Below are 18,569 nucleotides of genomic sequence, written 5' to 3'. Positions count from 1 at the left end.
GCATATAGCTGGCATCAATTGTACCGGTTCGATGACACACTTCACACGGCAAGTGCGAGGAGCTGGCACAGGACGTACTGGGCTGTGGAGGCGCACTGGAGACCTGGTGCGTAGAACCGGCACAAATAGTACCGGACAAATGACACGCTCCTCAAGGCGAGTTTGGAGAGCTGGCACAGGACATACAGGGCTGGGAAGGCGTACTGGAGACCTGGTGAGTGGAGCCGGCACAGATTTTACTAGACTGATAGCACGCTCCTCAGGACGAGTACGGAGAGCTGACTCAGGTGGCATTAAACTGATAACACGCTCCTTAGGACAAATGTCGTGCATCTTCCACCAACTCAACAACTCTCTCATTTCTCTCTCCTCCAAATACTCCCTCAACTCACTGACGGTCTCTGTCTCTCTCCTATCACTCTCCTCCAGTTTCTCCCTCTTCTCCCAGACTGGCTCTGGTTCACTCCTCGGCTCTGCCGACCACCCCTTGTGCCCCCCCCCAAATTATTTTCGGGCTGTTTTTTGGGCTTTCTTTGTGGCCGCGAACCTCGGCGTCATCGCTGTCCTCCCTTCTCTCCTTGCGTCCTCTGTGACTCCTGCCAAGGAAGGATCTCTTGTCCTTCCATTATTTCTTCCCAGGTACAACTTATTTTCCCCATCGTAGCACGCTGCTTGGTCCTTGATTGGTGGGATCTTCTGTCAAGTTTGTGTGGAGAGACGGACCAAGGCGCAACGTGCTCTGAGTTCCACATATTTTATTAAGTGAAACTTAGCAAGAACAAAACAAATCAATCAATAAACTAACAACGAAACGTGACTACGTGGTGCACATGCACAAAACACAAAATAATATCCCACAAACACAGGTGGGAAAAATAACTACTTAAATATGATCCCCAATTAGAGACAACGATTACCAGCTGCCTCTAGTTGGGAATCATACAAAACACCAACATAGAAAAAGAAACTAGAACACAACATAGACATAGATATACTAGACCACCCCCTAGTCACGCCCTGACCTACTACACCATAGAGAAACAATGGCTCTCTATGGTCAGGGCGTGACAAAGAGTGGAGAGAGATAGAGAGAGAAAGAGAGAGAGAGAGAAAGAGATGGAAAAGCGACATGAGAATACAGAAGGCTGAAGGAGGAGGCAACGCTAATCATTAGCTAGACCAACCCAGGGCCACGAACTGATCATTTATAACACTCCGAATGATGATCCTTCGAATACCCTTGATTGAGCTCCACAAAGTTCTGACCCAGAAAAGTCACAGTTGGAGAAGAAGAGAACAAGAGTGTGCTGACACTGATGACCTTCTACTGTTGCAATTATATTCTTGATATATTCATCTTGATGTCATTTAGGATTACCACATGCACACTCACACACACACACACACACACGCACACACTCACAGGCTCACACCCCTGATGCTATTTGGAATATTTAAGAAATCAAGGCCTTCCCCAAGATATGGGATAGTAATTGCAAAGAGTTTGCTCTGGATCAAGGTGCACTACGTATCTGCATAGCGTAACATTATCAAGATAACCTATTAATAGTCTGCTTTAAGAATATATTATGGAATCTTATTCAAATGGATCGTTCACCCAAATTACAAACGGCCATATTTCTTTTCTTACCCTGTAAGCAGTCCATCGACAAGGTAAGACAGCAATTCATGCTTTGATTTTGTTTAGCTGGACAACCCTTTTTTGCAAGTCAATATCCTTGATATAAGCATTTTTCGACACTTTATGTCCCCAAAACTTTAATTTGGTTGTAACTATCCCTTTAAGGACACTAGAGCTGATGATGCTGTGATCAAAGAGGGTAAAAAGAGAGTGACCTTGTGACTAACGATGTATGCTGATCATATATTTAAATATATTCTTATTCCATTCCTTTACTTAGATTTGTGTGTGTTAGGTAGTTGTTGCGGAATTGTTAGATTACATGTTAGATATTGCTGCACTGTCGGAACTAGAAGCGCAAGCATTTCGCTACACTCGCAATAACATCTGCTAACCATGTGTATGTGACCAATAACATTTGATTTGATTTGATCAGTATTCTTATTAAATATGTGTTTTTTGAGAGTCAGGAAAGCGTAAACAGACAAAAACCTTAAGATGTGTGTGTGTGTGTGTGTGTGTGTGTGTGTGTGTGTGTGTGTGTGTGTGTGTGTGTGTGTGTGTGTGTGTGTGTGTGTGTGTGTGTGTGTGTGTGTGTGTGTGTGTGTGTGTGTGTGTGTGTGTGTGAGTAAAAGTGGTAGGTTGTCCATATAGAATATTTCTTAACCCAACCATCAGTCTCACAAAGCCTCAGTGTGACCGCCGTAGACTGCCTCTGTGGTGTGTTTTGATTGGCTTACATATAACCATAAGATCAGGGTTGGTATTGATCTTTTTTTCTCTGATGATGACAGGAAGAACTTCTATAAACAAATGCTGTAAAGCCCTTATACGTCAACTCCTCTCTTCCACTCCTCTCTTCCACACCAAGACAGTCGTGAAGAGGGCACGACAAAACCTATTCCCCTTCAGGAGACTGAAAAGATTTGGCATCCTCAGATCCTCAAAAGGTTCTATAGCTGCACCATTGAGAGCTTCCTGATGGGTTGCATCACTGCCTGGTATGGCAACTGCTTGGCCTCCGACCGCAAGGCACTACAGAGGGTATTGCGTACGGCCCAGTACATCACTGGGGCCAAGCTTCCTGTCATCCAGGACCTCTATACCAGGCGGTGTCAGAGGAAGGCCTCCAGCCACCCTAGTCATAGACTGTTCTCTCTGCTACCGCACGGCAAGCGGTACCGGAGCGCCAAGTCTAGGTCCAAGATGCTTCTAAAAGCTTCTACCCCCAGGGCTCCCGAGTGGCGCAGCGGTCTAAGGCACTGCATCTCAGTGCAAGAGGCGACCGATAGGCCGTCATTGTAAATAACAATTTGTTTTTAACTGACTTGCCTAGTTAAATAAAGGTTAAAAATAAATAGCCCCAAGCCATAAGACTCCTGAACATCTAATCAAATGGCTACCCAGACAATATGCACTGCCCCCCCCCCCCCTCCTTTCCGCTGCTGAACCTCTATGTTATTATTTATGCATAGTCACTTTAATAACTCCACCTACATGTACAAATTACCTCGACTAACCGGTGCCCCCGCACATTGACTCTGTACCGGTACCCCCTGTATATAGCCTCGCTATTGTTATTTTATTGCTGCTCTTTAATTATTTGTTACTTTTATTTCTTATTTTTTTAAGGTATTTTTCTTAAAACTGCATTGTTGGTTAGGGGCTTGTAAGTAAGCAAAATTTGATTTGATTTATAACAATAATCTCATTTCACATAACAGTACAATATAAGGTTAATGCAATGTACAGTATGAAATAGAAAAGTACAGTATAGCCTGTGAGGCTAGGCAACCTTCTCAATGACAGTGCATTTGCGACAGCTAACAGTCAGTAAAATATTGTCAAAATATCTTTAAAAAACAAAAACACCTTACTTCCTGATAATGACAGGAAATACGTCCATAAACAGATGCTGTGCTGCCCTTATACGCCAACACCCCTGCAAGGTACTAACAATGAAAGGGGACATGAGTAGTAGTGATGGGGGAAAGAATAGATACAGCTACATATCGAAACCTATCTTTTTGATGATATCTCGCATCGTATCAGTTTGACTATCGCAAAATATTATTTTTGCACTAGTTGGTTATACCTGCACCAAAACGCCAGTATTTTTCCTTCATAGATTTTTCCCTAAACTTCTTTTTAAATAGGGAGAGAATTTTGTTTTCAGCACTTTTATTTCCCTGACTGATCAAAACTAGTTTTCTCGTGGTTCTCTCTTGTCCCGCTGCAGCAGACATATGGTGAGCAATATGTTTGGAACATCGAATCGCAATAAAATCACAGTATCAAATAGCAATACATATAGAATAGTGAGAGTCACGAGAATCACAGTACATATCGTATCGGTACCTAAGTATCGTGATAATATCGTATCGTGAGGTCCCTGGCAATTCCCAGCCCTAATGAATAGCTATGCTAGCCCAATGATGACATGTACAGACATCTACCACCTCATGCTAATTGCTAAAGCTGCTTAGGCAGGATTTAGAGATGCTACATATAGCTAGCTCCTCTTCACACATACATACACTCAGACCAAAGCACTCAAGCACGTGGAGTGTTGGCTAGTTAGGCTAAAATAGGCTAAATACGGCTAAAAATACCTACCACCCCCAGAAAAGCCAGACAGTTTACGCGCAAAGCTAAAAGTGAGGCCTGAGAGAAACCGATTAAACTGACAGTGGGTGGCCATTGATTTCTTTCACTTCTATCGCAATGATATCTTCACCCTAAGCTCTTGTATAAAACATACATTTGCATAATACATAATTTGACAATTATCTCCCCTAAAATATGTATATGACTCCAGTGTTACTAAACAACACCACTGTTGGCACTTTTTTTTACCATGTTTTTTGTTTCTTGGTGCACTGTAAATACTGTCAAGTGTCCTAACTTAAATATATTTAAATGTTTTACATTTGCTGGCAGGACTATGGCTTAGTTCTCTGTACTTTTAGGATGAAAAGTTTAGTCAACTCAGTGTAATAAGTTGAGTGTACTTAAAGGGGCAATATGCAGTTTGCACAATAAGGCTGGAGTTACACAAAGCAACATCTTAGTTGCAGGTTGCAAGTGACATCATCATCTCAAGCAACTTTGCTGTTACATAAAGCAACTCAAACGCGATTAGAATTGCATGCAACAGACAATCAAATTGAAGCAGCTTCTGTCATATTGTTTGAGAATTCTATACCCCATGTCATCTGCTGCATTACATAATGGTTTCACAAATTATTTGTTTTTCCAACTGTTTGGTTATTGTAACAGCATGGATATAAACACAATGCAGCCTGTACAATTTAGCTAGCTAGCCAAAATGACATTGCCAACACCAACACAGCTAGCTAGCAATGAGCTATCCAAGCTAGCAACTAATTAAGCTAGTTCATGGTAAATAATTTAAGTTGAAACTGGTCAGTGAGAGGTTTAGGTTCACTTTGAACAGTACATTTATTGACTGCCAAACCATGTACATAAACCTTTACTAGCCATTCTATTAACAATTCTATCAATCATCGTGGTTCCCGCAGCACTGACAGCTGTGTTGACATGACAACTTGGTCGGAGTTCTCAACCTTCTAATGGATCATGTGACAACAGCATTTGTTTTGATTGGCAGTTGCTTTGTATTTGTATTTATTAAGGATCCCCAGCAGCTACTCTTCCTGGGGTCCAGCAGAATTAAGGCAGTTTATACAGTTTTAAAAACATTACAATACATTCACTGATTTCACAACACGCTGTGTGACCTCAGGTCCCTACTCCACCACTACCACGTATCTACAGTACTAAATCCATGTGTACGTGTGTGTATAGTGCGTATGTTATCGTGTGTGTATGCATGTGTCTGTGCCTATGTTTGGGTTGCTTCACAGTCCCTGCTGTTCCATAAGGTGTATTTTCATCTGTTTTTTAAAGCAAATTTTACCGCTTGCATCAGTTACTTGATGTGGAATAGAGTTCCATGTGGTCATGGCTCTATGTAGTACTGTGCGCCTCCCATAGTCTGTTCTGGACTTGGGGACTGTGAAGAGACCTCTTGTGGCATGTCTTGTGGGGTAAAAAAGGCCATGTTCCATTCAACCGACATACGCAGCGAACACGAAAACATTGCCTTTAAATGTGCATAGCTGACAAAGCATGATCGAATTGAAATCCAGCCAAAGAGTTGGCATGATAGCACAAACAGACTGGCACTCAGGCTAGCAGAGGTAAATCTAACAGTGACAAGATCTTTGGTTAATGATTAGTTGTTACTCCAAGGAAAACATGTTTAATGTAATAGTATGTGTGTGTCCGAGCTGTGCTCCAGCAGCTCAAACAGACAGCTCGGTCCACTCAACATGTCAATACCGCTCATAAATACAAGTAGTGATTAAGTCAATCTCTCCTCCACTTTGAGCCAGGAGAGATTGACATGCATATGATTATTATTAGCTCTCTGTGTACATCCAAGGGCCAGCTTGCAACTAATTGCACAAAGTTGAAATTTTTGCAACTGCTTGCAACCAAGTTGCAGATAAGTTGCTTATTAGTTGCTGGTGGTTGTTTCAGGAATCAATCAAGAAGCAACTCAGTTGCAAGAAACCAAGCTGTTTTGGTAAAAAGCTGAGATGGGGCTAGAGAAATGTACCCACTCTCAAATTCATGGATAGAGCTATGGATACAAAGGGTGCATTCAGTTCGATTGAATGTTTGCTACGTTGCAGAACGGTTTGTACTCAACTACATGTTTCCCCAAAATGTTCTTGTACACTCTGGAACAGACTTTTGAGGTATTTTTGATCCGTTTGGTGGTGTGGCGGGGTGTGGCTTGAAGCAATGAGGGACGCATTTAAAGGGCAGCGGCCATGCTGACAGCGTTCCACAACCCAACCCCTCCCCGTTTATCAGCTGGTCGTTCAGTACAGCCCCGTTTCTGTTGAATTGAACGTTCCAGTACGTTTTTTTCGTACTGAACGCAGCCCTGGACTGACCATCCATGTTATCAAAATTAGAGTTTAACCATGTTTTGAGGCCATACAGTGTTTGTTTACAATTGTTTTGTTTACAAACAAAGGGGCAAAACAAACTTATATTTTGGGGTACAACAGTTGAACTAAGTAGTGTGAGAAACAGGAAGTCGACAAGAAATCTAATGTGTACTGTAGGCCTAACAGAAGCAGGTAGTTCTTTTGTGCTCGATACCTTACCGTTATTCCGAGGCATGCCGTGTGAACGCCTCCGTAACCCTAATCATTAATTTATCTATGCATCTCACAACACGCTATTTTTAGCTCGCCGCCAAACAACCCTCTGTGGACTGCTCATCTTCAAACAGCTGAAGAAGAACAAGGCCACAATGTCTTCTCTGCCTCTGTCTTTACCATCTGTCTATCTGTCTATCTGTCTGTCAGAGGGAGGAAAAAAGGCTCTGTGCATTGTTTGGGATTTCAAAAGCAAGGGTTTCTCTCACCCCCGCCCCCCCCCTCTCTCTCTCACACACACACACTCTGTCCTGCTCCCTCTTTCTCTCTTTTACGCAAATTGAGCAGCCAGTTGTTCAGAGAGAGAGGGGTCTGTGTTTTTTGGAACTATGAATTGATGCAACAGCACATGAGGGAGAGACTGCTGCAATTGAAGAGGGTTGGCGTCCCCCAGGGGTCTGCTTTTGTTCCTTTCAAATTCAGGGAGACATGTGGTAAGAGACAAGGAGCAGAGGAGCACATTTGGGAAGTCGCCATTTACCCTCCTCGCATGGAAATAGGCTACTCACAAACACAAACACCCACACACACAGTCAAATACACACACACACACATACACACACAAACAGTCTCACACTTACAAAGGCCTAATCACACACAAAAAAGTTCACACATATACACGCACAGTCTCACACTATACACACACAGTCACTCCCCCGCGTACACATACACACAGTCACTCCCCCGCGTACACACACACACACACACACACACACACACACACACACACACACACACACACACACACACACACACACACACACACACACACACACACACACACACACACACACACACACACAGACACATACCCCTACCGCCACACGCACACACCTTTCAGCCCCTGATGTGTGAGTGTCGAATACAACAGTTATGAGTCAGATGCTTCATGCAGTCATTTTGGTAGGACTAATGGTGTAAGGTGTGAAAAACACCCATGAGACCCAAACCTGTCACAGGGCCCTTCTGTTCACAGCTGGCACCCACTGCGGCAGTTCGGGACAATGGGAGAAGCCAAGGCACTTAACCTGGCCTTTGCATATTGATATGAGATCCATGTAGCCTGAACCTAAGAGGCGTGGAATTAAATTAAGATTGCTGAATAATGCAAACCTACTGTATAGTGATTAGCCCAGTGGGATGCACTCACAAGTGTGTCTACTGAGGTACTTACTGTAGGTGTGCTGTCAGTGGTGCATAATGGTAGTTATTCACATAGGCCTGCGGAAATATGCAGATGTGCTACTATAACGAGAGGATGAAGGGAAGGTTTAATTAACATGATTGTACATATGCAAACACATACATAAAACATGTGATGTCATACAATACTTTAAAAAACAGGTACAAATATATAAATGCTGGTTGGCATTTTTTTTGTCATGAATCTTGTTTTGGAGGCAGCTCTGCAGAGTGGTCACTAGCTGGCACAGCCACAAAGGAATAAAAACAGATTTTAAACCTAACCCTAACCTTAACAACACTGATAACCCTAATGCCTAACCCTAACCTTAAATTAATCTTTGTTTCCATTAATTTTTACATAGCGTGGCAGCCGGTAGGGAGAGGTGAGGGGAGTGGTAATTGAGGAGATCTTGCAGGTAGCTGGCTCCACCCCCAAGCCTTATATGGACTTCCTGCCCCAACGAGTAAAGGCTATGGGTCGTTAAGCCAGGGCGTGCTTGGGGATAAAGGAGGAAGCAGCCTGCACAAAGGGGCAGAGGAGGTGAGAGACAAGAAAGGTATGAAGAGTGAGAGGAACGAGAGCAAAATCTGTGTGATTGCCCGTTGTGACCTGGATTGTTGGATTACCCCCCTTGTGTACCGGACCGGATTGGCTGAGGACCCGAGTGTGGATTACCCCTGGAAAATGGAACGTACAAAGAGAGAGAGGCTTGTGGACTGCGAGGTGATTGGTGAATTCCCCCTTCTTTCCCCCTGTACGAAAATCCCTAAAACTTCCCCTTTGCATTCCATTTGTGCTACTGGTGCCTGGTTTGTTATTGAAATTGGTGACGTGGGGGCCTCTCGGGTGGCGCAGTGGTCTAGGGCACTGCATTGCAGTGCTAGCTGTGTCACCAGAGACTCTGGGTTCGTGCCCAGGCTCTGTCGCAGCCGGCCGCGACCGGGATGTCCGTGGGGCGACGCACAATTGGCCTAGCGTCGTCCGGGTTAGGAAGCGTTTGGCCGGTAGGGATATCCTTTTCTCATCGCGCACCAGTGACTCCTGTGGCGGGCCGGGCGCAGTGCACGCTAACCAAGGTCGCCAGGTGCACGGTGTTTCCTCCGACACATTGGTGCGGCTGGCTTCCGGGTTGGATGCGCGCTGTGTTAAGAAGCAGTGCGGCTTGGTTGGGTTGTGTTTCGGAGGACACATGGCTTTCGACCTTAGTCTCTCCCGAGCCCGTACGTGAGTTGTAGCGATGAGACAAGATAGTAACTACTAACAATTGGATACCACGAAATTGGGGAGAAAAAGGGGGGTATAAAAAAAAGAAATTGGTGATGTGGAAACCCTGCACCCTTGATCTTGCTACACTCTTAAAGATCGTACCCTTTTTTTTAAACGTTTGCCTAAAATGACATACCCAAATCTAACTGCCTGTAGCTCAGGACCTGAAGCAAGGATATGCATATTCTTGATACCATTTGAAAGGAAACCCTTTGACGTTTGTGGAAATGTGAAATTAATGTAGGAGAATAACACATTAGATCTGGTAAAAGATAAAGGTAGTAGTCTGTGTCATTTAGATTTTGGCCACCAGATGGCAGCAGTGTGTGAAAGTTTCAGACTGATCCAGTGAAGAATTACCTTACTGCACAATATTTTGTATCAAATCTGCCAGGAGTTTGCCGACTTGGTCAATTGATACATTTGCAAGTCCATAACTATAGAGAACATACAAAATGCTATGGTAATACAACATTTAAGTTTACACACTCCCAGGAATGTCATACACGATGGATCATTAGCTAATACACTAACTTTCTCACATCTAGATGGTCTGGGCGGGGTGGGTGTGGAGTCAGAGACAGTAGTGGGGTCAAACTGTAGACCCCAGTTCCTACATTTGAACATAAATGTATTTTACCGAACAAAACTATGCAACATTTTATGTCTGGGACCCTCAGTGTAATATTGGAGCTGTGAGTCAGGTAGCAGGTTCAACGTTTAATAAAACAACAACAACCAGAAACAAGACAATTCCATGTGGCTATACGCCGGTACACAAGAATAATACCAATTGGTGAGAAAACATAGGATAGTGACATATAAAGCGGAGGAAATAAAGGTAATGAAGTCCAGGTGTGAATCATAATGATTAACAGTTGCGCGTAATGACGAGTGCCAGGTGTGCGTCATGATGAATCCCAGGACCGGTGGTTAGTATTCTGGCGACGTTGTACGCCGGAGGGGAGGAGCAGGAGAAGATGTGACAGTACCCCCTCTCTGACGCGCTGCTCCAGCCGCAGGACGATGCCGACCAGAGGGACGACCCCGAGGACGAGGAGCGGGTCGGCCCGGGCGGTGAAGGTGGAAGTCACAGATGATGTTGGCGTCCAGAATGTCCACCGGAACATATCCCTCCAAGTCCAGTAGAGATCTGACAGCGTACGCCGGACCCCCCTCAATGTCCAGGGCGTGGAGATGTGTGTCGTGGTGGGCAGTATCAGCTAGGGGACCAGGAACCACCGGCCTGAGAAGGGAGACATGAAAAGAGGGTGATATGCGATAGTGACTGGGTAGTTGTAACCTGTACGTCACCTAGTTGACCCTCCGGAGAACCTTGAACGGCCCCACAAACCGGTGGCTCAGTTTGTTGCAGGGCAGGCGGAGTGGGAGTTTCCCGGTAGAGAGCCAGACGCGGTCCCCAGGATGGAACACAGGGGTCTCACTGTGGTGGCGGCCTGCCTGTTCCTTCTGACGATGGACAGTGCGCTGGAGTCTCACATGCGCGTCACTCCACACCTCCTTCACGTGCCGGAACCACTCATCTACCGCAGGAGCCGTGGTCTGGACCGGGGTCCACAGGGCCAGGGCCAGGGCCAGCTGGAAACCCAGTGGAGGAGTGACGTGGGGCGTTCTGAGCATACTCTGCCCAGGGAAGGAATCGTGCCCACTCACGCTGCTGGTCCTGACAGTGACTCCTCAGGAACCTCCCCAGCTCCTGGTTCATCCTCTTCACCTGCCCATTGGACTGAGGCCGATACCCGGAAGTGAGGCTGACCGTGACCCTGAGCTTCTCCAAGAAGGCCCTCCAAACTCGTGATGTAAATTGAGGGGCCACGGTCGGAGACGATGTCCTCCGGAAGGCCATAATGCCGGAAGACCTGCTGGAAGAGTACCTCAGAAGAGGGATTAATTGACATGACTTGGAAAATCTATCCACTACCACCAGAATGGTGGTGAAACCATCAGAGGAGGGAAGATCAATTACAAAGTCAATGGATAGATGTGACCAAGGTTGCTGAGGCACAGGAAGCATCAGGAGCTTCCCTGCTGGAGCATTCCGGGGGGACTTGGTTTGAGCACATACGGAACCCGTAGTTGACATACCGAGTGACATCCTGCACCAAGGTGGGCCACCAGTACTTCTCCACGATGGAGTGGATGGTGCGAGTAATACCTGGACTTCCAGCGACAACAGCTGTGTGCGCCCAGGTCAGCAGCCGATCCCTTATCCCTGTGGGAATGTAGATGCGCTCGGGAGGACAATTCCAGGATGCGGACTCCCTCTCTAGAGCCTGGCGGATGTCCACATCTATTTCCCAAACCACTGGACCCATGACTCAGGAGGATGAGATTATGGGTATCCTCTGGACAGGAACCTCTCCCTAATCGTAGATACGGGACAGAGCATCTGCCTTGATGTTCTTAGAACCTGGGCGATAGGTCAGCGTGAAGTCGAACCTGGTGAAGAAAAGGGCCCACCTGGCTTGGCGCGGATTCAGTCTCCTCATTGTCCGTATGTATTCTAGGTGCCGATGGTCGGTGAGGATGACGAATGGTTCCTTGGCGTCAGTGTCTCCACTCAAGTCAGTGTCTCCAATCCTCTAATGCCAACTTCACCGCCAGGCGCTCCCGATCGCCGACGTTGTAATTCTTCTTTGCGGAGGACAGTTTCTTGGAGAAAAAAGCACAAGGATACAATTTCAATGGGTTACCCTGTCTTTGTGACAAAACTGCCCCCACGCCCACCTCAGATGTGTCTACCTCAACCACAAAAGGTAGCGTGGGATCTGGGAGTTTTAGCAAGGAGGCGGAGGCTGCTGGAGACCACACCAGCCTATGAGGGAGGTAAGAGGGGTGGCGACGGCGCAGAAGTTCCTGATGAAGCGGCGGTAGAAATGGGCAAACCCCAAAAACCGTTGTAACCCCTTGATGGTGGTTGGGACTGGCCAAGACCTTACTGCATCTACCTTCTTGTCCTCCATCCTCACTCCCTGCGGGCTGATTTGGTAACCCAAGAAGAATATAGCCCTCTGGTGGAATTGGCACCTCTACGCCTTGACGAACATGTGGTTGACCAAGAGGCGTTCCAGGACTACTCGAACGTGGGTGATGTGATCCTTCAGGTTGGTCGAGAAGATCAGGATGTCATCGATGTATACAATCACCTGCCGTCCGAGCATGTTCCTGAACACCTCGTTGACGAATGCCTGGAACACTGACGGAGCATTGGCTAAGCCAAAGGGCATAACCAAATACTCGTAGTGACCAGACATCGTACTGAACGCCGTCTTCCACGCATCCCACTCCCGGATACAGATGAGATTGTAGGCACTCCGCAGGTCCAGTTTGGTGAAGAACTGGGCCCAGCGGAACTGCTCGATGGCTGACGGCACCAACGGGAGAGGGTACTGATACTTCTTGGTAATGTCATTGAGTCCTCGGTAATCGATACATGGGCGTAATCCTCCCTCCTTCTTGGCCACGAAGAAGAAACCAGCTGATTCAGGGGACGTGGATGTGTGGATGAAACCCTGTTGGAGCGCCTCTTTTGAATGTAATCCTCCATGGCCTGGGTCTCAGCCACAGACAGAGGGTAGATGCATCTGCGTGGAGGTGTAGCACTGGAAACAGGTCAATGGCACAGTCCCAGGGGCGATGAGGGAGACAAGTAGCACGGGTCTTGGAGAATATGTCCTTTAGGTTCTGGTACTCCTCCGGGATGTTAGGCAGGAAACCATACGACTCTCAACCGACGTGGAACCACAGGAGACAGGGAAGCAGGTCTTCCGGCATTCAGGTGACCAGTCTGTGATTTTCATCCTCGACCATGAGATGGTAGGGTTATGGCGTTGGAGCCAAGGGATGCCGTGGATGATTTTGTGAACTGGTACACTTGCGATGAAGAAGGAGATGCTCTCCTGGTGATTGGACTCCATGGTGAGTGTGAGTGGTTGAGTGATGTGTGTGATGGTTCCCTATCCTAATTGCCGACCGCCGAGACCTTGATCTGGAAAAGGAGAAGAGAGCGGATAGATAGTAATGTTGAGGGAGGAGGCAAGGGTCTGATCCATAAAGTTTCCCGCGGTGCCGGAATCCCCTAAATCAGTAGACACAGTACACGAGGGACAGTCAGCCAGAGTGATGGACACTAAAAAGAGTCTAGCAGGAAGAGCTGAATCTGGGATACTCACTCCTGGTCCAGGGGATGGAACATCACGTGACATCACGATTCCCCTGCTGTAGCTGAAGCAGACGCTCACCTTTCTCTCTGCCCTCCGCGGGATGATCGTAAATGCATTTAAACAGAGCCATGAACCCCTCATAAAATCTAGCTCCTCCTCTCCTATCTCCAAGACGGCCAAAGCCCATTCCAATGCCCGCCCGGTCAGCAGAGAAATAACCGTGGCACCCTTAGACCTCTCGGTAGTGGGGGTCCCAACTGGTGTGAAAAATAGAGAAAATTGAAGGAGGAAGCCAAGGCATTTGGATCGTGTACTGTCGTATTTCTCAAGGAGGGGTAGACGGACATAGCTGACCTGAGCGGGTTGCTGAATGGGCCGTTGCGCTGGCTCGCTGGGTAGACTGGCTCTAGAGTATCCTCCGATGCTGGGCTGCAACGTCTCTCGGGGGTGTTTGAGACGCTGCAGACTGCGGAGAACCTCTTCCATGGAAGTCCCCAGTTGAGCCAGCTGGTCATGGTGTTGACGTAGAAGATACCCTTGTTCATCGACCATCTGAGATTTCCGACTTTCCTGCTGCTTCCATAGTTTGAGTTGGTATTCTGTAATAACAGAGCTGTGAGTCGGGAAGCAGGTGCAGGTGCAACGTTTTAATAAAACAACAAAAAGACAATTCCATGTGGCTATTCGCCGGTACACAAGAATAATACCAACTGGTGAGAAAACATAAGAGAGTGACATATAAATGGGAGAAAGTGATGAAGGTAATGAAGTCCAGGTGTGAATCAGGACCGGTGGTTAGTATTCTGGCGACGTCGTACGCCGGAGGGGAGGAGCAGGAGAAGATGTGACGAATCAGAGCAAGATTACTGAATGTAAGTACATTATTTACCTTGCGATGTGAATGTATCCAAACAGTTGCCATGATAAAAGTGGTTTGTTGTTGTGCACTCTCCTCAAACAATATCATGGTATTTTTTCACTTTTTCACTGTAATAGCTACTGTTAACATCGTTCTAGTCACATTAGAGCACAAATCTTGTTCTGGAGGCAGCTCTGCAGAGTGGTCACTAGCTGGCACAGCCACAAAGTAATAAAACCGGATTTTAAACCTAACCCTAACCTTAACGACACTGATAACCCTAAAGCCTAACTCTAACCTTAAATCAATCTTTGTTTCCATACATTTTTGCATAATAGACAATTTTGACTTTTCAGCTGGCCTAAGGGGAAACTGCTCAGTTCTGCCTCCAGGACAAGACTCATGCCATTAAACGTCAACCTGCGATATACAGTGCATTCGGAAAGTATTCAGACCTCTTCACATTTTCCACATTTTGTTACGTTACAGCCTTATTCTCAAATGGATTAAATCATTTTTCCCCCTAATCAATCTACACACATTACCCCATAATGACAAAGCAAAAACAGGTTTTTAGAAGGAAAATAAAATTGGAACTGAAATATAACATTTACATAAGTATTCAGACCCTTTACTCAGTACTTTGTTAAAGCACCTTTGGCAGCGATTACAGCCTTGAGTCTTCTTGGGTATGACGCTACAAGCTTGGCACACCTGTATTTGGGGAGTTTCTCCCTTCTCTGCAGATCCTCTCAAGCTCTGTCAGGTGGGGAGCGTTGCTGCACAGCTATTTTCAGGTCTCTCCAGAGATCTGGTTCAAGTCCGGGCTCTGGCTCGGCTACTCCAGGACATTCAGAGACTTGTCCCGAAGCCACTCCTGTTTTGTCTTGGCTGTGTGCTTAGGCTCGTTGTCCTGTTGGAAGGTGAACCTTCAACCCAGTCTGAGGTCCTGAGTGCTCTGGAGCAGGTTTTCATCAAGGATCTTTCTGTACTTTACTCCGTTCATCTTTCCCTCGATCCTGACTAGTCTCCCGGTCCCTGCTGCTGAAAAACATCCCCACAGCATGATGCTGCCACCACCATGCTTCACCGTAGGGACGGTGCCAGGTTTCCAGACGTGATGCTTGACATTCAGACCAGAGTTCAATCTTGGTTTCATCAGTCTAGAGAATCTTGTTTCTCATGGTCTCAGAGCACTCCACAAGCGGGCTGTCATGTACCTTTGACTGAGGAATGGCTTCCGTCTGGCCACTCTACCAAAAGGCCGGATTGGTGGAGTGCTGCAGAGATGGTTGTCCTACTAGAAGGTTCTCCAATCTCCACAGAGGAACTCTGGAGCTCATTCTCCCCCGATTGCTCAGTTTGGCCGGGCAGCTAGCTCTAGGAAGAGTCTTGGTGGTTCCAAACTTCTTCCATTTTACAATGATAGAGGCCACTGTGTTCTTGGGGACTTTCAATGCTGCTGTTTTTGGTACCCTTCCCCAGATCTGTGCCTTGACACAATCCTGTCTCGGATTCCTTTCGACCTCATGGCTTGGTTTTTGCTCTGACATGCACTGTCAACTGTGGGACCTTATATAGACAGGTATGTGCCTTTCCAAATCATGTCCAATCAATTGAATTTACCACATGTGGACTCCAATCAAGTCTTAGAAACATCTCCAGATGATAGATGGAAACAGGATGCACCTGATCTCCGTTTTGAGTCTCATAGCAAAGGGTCTGTATACTTATGTAAATAAGGGATTTTTTAAATGTTTTATAGATTTGCAAAAAAATCTAAAAACCTGTTTTTGCATTGTCATTATGGGGTGTTGTGTGTAGATTGAGGACATTTTTTATTTAATACATTTTAGAATAAGGCTGTAACATAACAAAATGTGGAAAAGGTCAAGGGGTCTGAATACTTTCCGAATGCACTGTAAATAGGCTGAAATTGCTGGTTCTTGTAAGTCGCTCTGGATAAGAGCGTCTGCTAAATGACTTAAATGTAAATGTTCTTTGTGTAAAGTAGATGACAGAACAGAATTCTATGTCGCAAGTCAGGAAATTAATTTGATGCGCTACAGAGTTTGATGAAACTTACAGGGTTTACTCTCCAGCTTTGAAATAGCTATAGCAAAATATATTTGTTAATGATATAATAATGAATATTTTTTTTATATAATTATAATTTATTTTCCAGATTTCACAGAAGAAGTTGTCTTCATTAAGAAGGCTTTTAAGTGTTTCAATACCTAACCCGAGGTCGAGATCCGAGACTGGGGACTGAGACGGCCATGGCATATGGTTTACATTGTTTTCAAGCTCATCAATCGTGCCCTGTGGATACGGGCATTGTCATCCTATGTGGACATAGCCATCGTAGCCAAAATAATGACCATAAATAATTGCTTAATTAACTCAGGAACCACACCTGTGTGGAAGCACCTGCTTTCAATGTACTTTTTTTATCCCACATTAACTCAAGTGTTTCTATTATTAAATACATTAAATACAAAAACGAGGTCAAATGTGTAAACAATGTGGTGGAAAGAGAAAAAAATCAAATAGACTATTTTTGAATGAACCACCAGTCAACCCTATAAAAGCCCATTAAAAATGAGCCTGGACGCAGCTCGGGGTATGAAAAACACTTGCAAAGAGGTGCTCGCTAATGGGTCAACAGAGAGAGCGCTCTTTTCATCACTCAAGATAATTGGCGTCAGTGGAGCCATGGCTTAAGGGAGGAAAAGAGGAACCCACTCAACGTTATTGATGACCGTTTCGCCGAGAGAGCGCAGGCTTCCGCAGGTGCAGAGGGAAACGATGTGAAGGCTACAAACACTCAGTGACACACACATCTTGTGACACGAATACATGCACGCACGCATGCGCACACACACACACACACACTTATACAAGGCCTTGATAATGATATATACACACACACAGTTGTGTCATACTTTTTTTAATCTTTAGGCTACTGCAGTGCAGGTGGAAACAGAAACAAAACAAGCTGTAACCTGCAGACAAAATAAACCGAAAAGCATATAGCGAACAGCTATACACCACAGACACAAGCTGTAAGGCGTAGACATAACACACAACTATGCTGCGCTACAGAAAAAAATCATAAAAAACAGCCATACCAGTCAGATAGGCAGCGAATAGCGGTATGCCCAACGGTTTCACCTCAATCTTTGTGACTATCGCTGCGTGTGAGTGTGTTTTTGGTTTTACTATGTATAAAAAATATTTTTAAAAAGGAATATTGGAGACATTTCGTCGGTACCCACAAGGAAAAGGTTATTTTAGGCTTAGGGGTTAGGTTTAGGGTTAGGGTTAGAATTAAGGTTAGGGTTAGGTTTAAGGTTATGGTTAGGACAGGGTTCTCTAACCCTGCTCCTGGAGCTCTACCGACCTGTAGGTTTTCCTTCCAACTCTAATCGAGCACACCTGATTCTAATAATTAGCTGGTTGATAAACTGAATCAGGCTAGTTACAATTGAGTTTGGAGGGGAAACCTACAGGAGGGTAGCTCTCCAGGAACAGGGTTGGAGTACCATGGGTTAGAAGTTAGGGTTAGGGGTTTGTGGTTAAAGTTAGGATTAAGGTTAGGGTTAAATTAAGGGCTCAGGGTTAAATTTAGGATTAGGGGTTAGGGAATATAGGAGTTTGAATGGGAGTCAATAGTTTGGTCCCCACAATGGTAGTAAAACAAACAAACAAACGTGTGTGTGTGTGTGTGTGTGTGTGTGTGTGTGTGTGTGTGTGTGTGTGTGTGTGTGTGTGTGTGTGTGTGTGTGTGTGTGTGTGTGTGTGTGTGTGCCTGCACGTGTGCTCTCTCACTACGTAGGCCATTCTATTGATGTAGGAATCTGTGGCTTATTATTATACCATAGGACCTCATTGCCTTCCACTCCCCATAATCTTATGTCATTAGCAGAATCTTAATATTGCGGCCAAGATGCCTGGGCAAGTCCACTGAAAGTGAGGCGGCCGGGGGAGTGAAATATCAACCGAGTGTTTGTTCCTTGTTGTGCATCAATACATCACAGTACGGAGGAGCAGACCGGTCAATAAACTAATCAAATCTGAATTTTAAGGGGTATTGACTTGAGTTCCCTGGATCTGCTATAATTCTGATCCAAACAAGCCAAGTGTGGTGCTGTAGGACAAGGGCAGTCAGAGG

At 45.6% G+C, this 18,569-nt stretch overlaps 1 protein-coding gene across 1 annotated transcript in view; it reads left to right on the top strand.

Annotated features, from left to right (window-relative positions):
• LOC139570466 (SH3 and cysteine-rich domain-containing protein 2-like) overlaps positions 1–18,569 on the top strand; it is a 57,050-nt gene that overhangs the window by 22,616 nt on the left and 15,865 nt on the right. The gene's annotated exons all lie outside the window — the stretch shown is intronic.

The sequence above is a fragment of the Salvelinus alpinus genome, chromosome 3 (genome assembly GCF_045679555.1).
Source record: "Salvelinus alpinus chromosome 3, SLU_Salpinus.1, whole genome shotgun sequence".
NCBI lineage: Eukaryota > Metazoa > Chordata > Actinopteri > Salmoniformes > Salmonidae > Salvelinus > Salvelinus alpinus.
Note: the sequence above shows the minus strand (reverse complement) of the source record. Positions and strands in the feature narration are given on the sequence as shown.